Source organism: Cricetulus griseus, chromosome 7 (assembly GCF_003668045.3).
Source record: "Cricetulus griseus strain 17A/GY chromosome 7, alternate assembly CriGri-PICRH-1.0, whole genome shotgun sequence".
NCBI lineage: Eukaryota > Metazoa > Chordata > Mammalia > Rodentia > Cricetidae > Cricetulus > Cricetulus griseus.
In genome coordinates, this window is record NC_048600.1 from 117,006,368 (window position 1) to 117,012,802 (window position 6,435).

Consider the following 6,435-nt stretch of genomic DNA (forward strand, 5'->3'; position numbering starts at 1 on the left):
AGGCTTTCTATGCGAATCCTTTTAGGATGAGAATTACACTTAATCTGTGGACTTTGAATAAAAGATCGCCCTCCATAGTGCTGGTAGGCCTCATCCAGTCAGGGGATAGGTCTGGACAGAATAAAAGGCTAACACCAAAGTGTTTGCTTGCATGCCTGATGACCTTAATTTAGCTATGCCAAGATTTTACTTATGATAATAATCTAATTTTTTAAAGACCTACTTTGTTAGGTGTGGTGTTCCACACCTTTAATCTACCACCCAATCAGCAGAGGCAGGCAGATCTCTGAGTTCAAGACCAGCTTGGTCTACATAATGATTTCCAAGCAAAGCAAGGCCATGCAGTGAGACCTTCTCAAAAATAACAAACAAAAATACACTCACTTCTTTTTAGACTAAAAGCTAATTCAGATTACTGCTGGGCTAGATCTTCAATTTAGGCAACTCCAGCCTGTCCTGTCAAACTTGACTTTGAACTTGCCAAGCCTCCATAATTACATAAGCCAACCATAACGTCTTCCAAGCTGTACACACATCCTTCAGGCCTGTTTCTCTGAAGAACTCTCCAGAGTACAGTCAGTCTCTTGTCACTGAGTCATTCCAGGTATTACCCTATAACACCGAGTATTTCCACTTGCTTCTTGGGAGGTCACCAATCTAATGACAAACCATGATTCATTGATAAATAGTTATGTTTCAATTACAACTCCACAACTGCCTAGTAAGCAGTTCAGTTAGAGTTGACTAAGGTTTTGGTGATATAGATGTTTTGACTTCATTTCACAGGGGAAAAGCACTTTCTCCTATGTCCTGAGGAGGTGGGGTAATATTTTGTGGACTCGCTGATTCCTGGGTGCGGGTCTCCTTCTACGAAAATACCTCTTCGGGGGTCTTTCACAACAACAGGACCTGAGCTGATTTATTGTGATACACTTGGCTTATCATGCTACATTTTGGTTTTTTTTTTTCAATACTATGGCTTGATACTTTCTACCCTAACAGAAGGGGGGAGTACCTTTGCTTTGTGGAAACTGTAGAATTAGAGGAATGGTGTTGGGGACAGAGTTTAGGGTCCTAGGAGGGTGTAGATTTCAAAGGTCTTCCAGCCGGCTTGAATGCAGATGATTCAGGAATCATTCTGTCTGGCAAATTTTCCCCTGCTTTTTAATTTTCAGAGGCATCTGCAGTGGATTCAAGAGCCTAAAATCGGAGAATGCCTCGCTGGTGTCATTGTGCAGAAAACGCAATCTCCATTGTTCCTTTTACAGCCTTCCCTCTGCACCTCGCATCTTTCCCAACAACATTCCACATTGGTAACCTAATGTACTCGTAGGTGCAATTTAAAAGGATACCGCCAGGAAAGCGGTGGCTTCGTGGAAGAAACAAAGCTGTAATAGCAAAATGGCAGAGACTGTGACACTGTGTAGGCAGACAGCCTTATGCTTGGCATTCTAATCCTAACCCATGGGTCAGCCCACCCCGGGACAGCTTCTCAGCTCCATCACAGCAAGCTTGGGATGATGCAGTTGCCATCTGTCTGTTTTCCCGTCAGTGAAACCTACTTCCTGAAGTGATGCACAGGGCTAGCAAAGGGAACAAAATGGAGAAAGGCTGTGGACTTTGTAAAGAACCTTTGATGCAATGCAGCATTCCGGTTGTGCGGGGATGGGGACAGGGAGAGCTGCTGTCAAAGGAGTGGCTATTTGCTCTTTGACAGATAAAGACAATAACCTAGAATCACAAAAATCGATTCATTCTGCAAAGTCTGAGTGGGCAGGATCCATGATAGCCTTCCCTGTGGAAGGGAAGAACTGTTGCTATGGAAACCAAATGATTCTGTTCTGTGATTGGAGCCCCAGTGCATTTGCCAGTCTGCCTAACTCTGTACATCCACACTGTGGGGCCAGAAAGCTGTTTGCATCTTCTTGAAGGGAACGTTAAGATATTGGTCTCCTGAGCTTTCTTACATCTGGGTCAGAGTCCCTGCAGAGGGGCTGAGACATTTAGAACCTTAGGTGCTCACCTCCTGCTGTGAACTGCAGTACCTTCACTGACTGTATGGTTCTCAGTTAAGACTCCCAGGGCCAAGTGGAGGTGTGTCTTAAGGTTTTATCTAAGGGGTGCATGTCCTGTAGAACTGTTTCTAGAGCAAAGACAGTGTATAGAGCGGTTTCTCAACAGGCAGAAAACCATTGTTAGGGAGACAGTGCTGAGGAGAGTTAGTTTGGATACATTACCTGTTTGGCTGTTGTTTGGTGCTGAAGAGCAAACCCACGGCTTCATACATGCTAGATAAGCACTGGGCCACTGACATACATGTCCTATTTGGCTTTCAAACTCTCTAAGCTCTAATGTTGCATGTAAGAAGTAGAGAATTGGGACTGAAGAGATGGCTCAGTGGCTAAGAGCACTGGCTGCTCTTCCAGATGTCCTGAGTTCAATTCCCAGCAACCATATGGTGACTCACAAACATCTATAATGAGATTTGGTACACTTTTCTGGTATACAGGGATACATGCAGGCAGAACACGGCATACATAATAAATAAATAAATAAATCTTTTTTACCTTTTTGTTTTGTTTTGTTTTTCAAGACAGAGTTTCTCTGTATAGCTTTGGAGCCTATCTTGGCACTTGCTCTGGAGACCAGGCTGGCCTGGAACTCACAGAGATCCGCCTGCCTCTGCCTCCCAAGTGCTGGGATTAAAGGCGTGTGCCACCAACACCCGGCAATAAATCTTTTTTTAAAAAGTAGAGAATTACCCAGAGAACCTTTGCACTCAGCAGTTGATCCAGCAGACACTCAATTGAGCCAGAATCTATACCGTTTCCTCAGTTATTACAACTAATACACTCTATTATTTTTTTCTCATTGCAAGCTAAGGAAGGAAAGTGTCTGGCTCGCAGTTTAAGGGATGTAGTTCACCATGGTGGGGGCAGCATGGCAGCAGCAGTGTGAGGCTGCTTACTGCTCACTTTGGAGCTGCAGACAGGAAGCAGAGAGACGAATGCTGGTGCTCAGCTGTCTTCCTCCCTTTTCCCCTTTGTATTCACTGCCTTAGTTAGGATTACCATTGCAGTGATGAAACACCATGACCAGAAGCAACTTGGGGAGGAAGGGGTTTATTTCACTCACAGTTCCATATAACAATTCATTATCAAAAGCAGTGAGGACAGGAACTCAAGCAAGCAGGAACCTGGAGGCAGGAGCTGGTGCAGAGCTCATGGAGGGTGCTGCTTACTGGCTTGCTCCCCATGGCTTGCTCAGCCTGCTTCCTTACAGAATGCAGAACCATCAGCCCAGAAGTAGCCCCACCCACAGTGGGCTGAGCCCTTCCCCATCAATCACTAATTAGGAAAATGCCTTACAGGCTTGCCTACAGCCCAGTCTTAGGGAGACATTTTCTTAGTTGAGGATCCCTCCTCTCTGATGACTCTGGTTGTGTCAAGTTGACATAAAACTAGCCAGCATCCCAAAATCCCAGCTCATAGGATGGTGCCACCCACATTCAGGGTGTGTCTTCCCTTCTCAGTCAATCCTCTCTGAAAGCATCCTCATAGATAAACCCAGAGGTGTATTTCCTAGGTGATGCCAGATCCAGTCATGTGGACAATGACGTTTTCATTATATATACTTGCAGAGGTTCCACCACTGAGCTACATGCACCCTCAGTCCAATTAACAGAGGTTAAAGTCTGACCTGGAGTGGAGAGCCTTCCCCAGTAACACATTACAACTTTGTTCCTCTTTTCCCGAGAGCACCTTGTGTTTTTCATGCTTTGCAAGCAGATGACTGACAGGAAATATTTTATTAGGAGAAATGCTTCTGCTGCCACATCAATGTCACCACAAACAATTCATGCTTATTGTAACCTACTTTTCTTTCTTTCTTCCTTTTTTGTGTGTGTACTGTAAACGGAATCCAGACTTTGCACATGACAGGAAAACACTCTACCAATGAGCTACATCCTTAACTCGTTTCACTTAAAAAAAAATGCTGAGTTTCCTTTTATAAAATCAGTACACAATTTTTCTCTCGACTACTTTTTTTTAATGCTTTTCAAGACAGGGTTACTCTGTGTATCCCTGGATGTCCTGGTATTCACTTTGTAGACCAGGCTGGCTCCAACTTGCTGAGATTCACCACCTCTGCCTCCCAACGGCTCGGATAAAAGGCATGTGCCACCATTGCCAGGCTCTCTCAACTACTTTTTAAAAATTATAACCCTGCCTCTTCACTCCCATCACTGGTAAGTTAGTCCTATTTTCTTTTTCCTTTCTCTGTCTCTTTTTCCCCCGTTGTGGGGATGGTTTGTCAATTTGACATAAGCTTATTTTCTTCTAGCCTTCCCCACTGCACATCCTCCAAGAGTATCATTAAATAGCTACAGTGTTGTAAATCAGATCTAGGATGTTCCCCCAAGGCCCAAATGTTAAAGGCTTTATCTCTGGCCTGACGTGCTATCAGGCAGTTATGGAACCTTTGAGCTGTGGGACCAAATGGAGTGCTCTAGATGGAGATTATGGGAACTCTGTGTTCTAGTTTCCTCTCTGCTACTATGATCGAAACTTTCTGACCAAAAGCAATGGGCAGGAAGGGATTTATTTAGTTTATACTTCCGAGGCCACAGTATATCGTTGAGAGAAGTCAAGGCAAGAGCCTAAAAGCAGGCCGAATGGTTATCATCATCTCTAGCCAGGGAACTCACTCACAGTTATGGAAGTATAGCAGAGATGAGGAAAGAATGCTGTGCCTTGCTTGCATGCTCATGCATAATGTGTTGGATTCTGCCACATCAATTAGCAATCAAGACAAAACTCCACAGGCACGACCACATGCTAAACTCATCTGGGGGAACCCCTCAATTGAGACTCTATCTCAGGTGAATTTAGGTTGTGTCAAGTTGATAGTTGAAGGTAACTAGGGCACTTTCTCTCTCTCTCTCTCTCTCTCTCTCTCTCTCTCTCTCTCTCTCTCTCTCTCTCTCTCTGTGTGTGTGTGTGTGTGTGTGTGTGTGTGTGTGTGTCTTCCCAGCTATGACAAACTGGTTTCTTGCACCATGCCATCCCTTCGTGATTGCACCACAATCCAAAACAACGGGGTTAGTCAACCATGAACTGAACAAAAACTGTGAGCCAAAATAAGCCTTTTCTCTTTTTAAGTCAGTTATCTCAGATACTCTGTTATAGTAATGGAAAGCAGACTAATATAGATGCATATATCTCTATCTATCTATCTATCTATCTATCTATCTTATATTCGTAGAGATGCAGCTCAGTTGTAGAGCACTTGCCCAGTCTGAGCAAGGCTCTGGGTTTGATCCCCACCACTATAAAAAAAAAAGCAAATAAGAAAGAAAGCATATATAATATATACAAAACACATGCTTTTGTGATTCCAATGGTTCAGCAATTGAATTTCAAGTGGACAGGGATGTTGCTTTAAGTATTTTCATTTGCATTCGTGCGTGTGTGCCTATATGTGTGTCTGCATGTGCGCATGCCCCACATGTGTGAGGGTGGCTGAGGAAGCCTGAGAAGGGCATCAAATTCCCTGGAGTTGGAGTTACAGGAGGTTGTGATCCACTTGACATAGGTTCTAGGAACCAAACTTGAGGCCTCTGCAAGAGCAGGAAGTGCTCTAAACTTTGGAGCTATCTCTCCAGCTCCCCTCCCTCCAGTTTAGGGTGCAAAACTGAGAGGAATGTGTAAAGATCTCCTGTCCCCCTTTGTAACATCCTCCCCAGATACCAATAGCCCCCATTAGAAGCACAGCATAACCAAACATTGAAAAGCACAATTCTGGGCTTGGACACCTGTGTAATGGCACTGCCCATCATGGTTACCATACAGAATACATTTGCTTTTCTATAAGAGCTCAACCTATTCGTCCCTCCTTCCTTGCTAAATCCTTGAAACCATTAGTGTTTTTACTGCCTAGTATACATTAAGCCTTTTCTGACTAGCTTCTTTCACTTAGTAATGTACAATTAAGATTTCATCACGTTTTCGATAGTTTGTTCTTTTGAGCACCGAATAAAGCTGTTAACTGGTGTAATAGTTTCTGTTTACTGTGCTAGGGGACGGAACCCAGGTCATCACACATGCTGGTCTAGTAGTGCTCAATCACCGAGCTACACCCTTAACCCTTAATTATGCAACATCGACAGGCCTTCAGAAGCATTTTAACTAAATTTTAACTTTGGTTAAATTATTTCTATTATTAATTTAACCTACTGTTAATTCCCTACTGTTCAAAGTCTGTATACAAGAATGGCGGCAGTCTAACTTCATACTAAATAGGAAATCGTCTTTATGTCTAATTTCGATGTTGGTATCTGGGTATTTCCGACCAGGAACTCTGCTCCAAACTAGTTTCTACTTTTAGCTCAACCGCAGCAAATTTCCTTAAATATCTCTGTCAACTTTGCCCCGC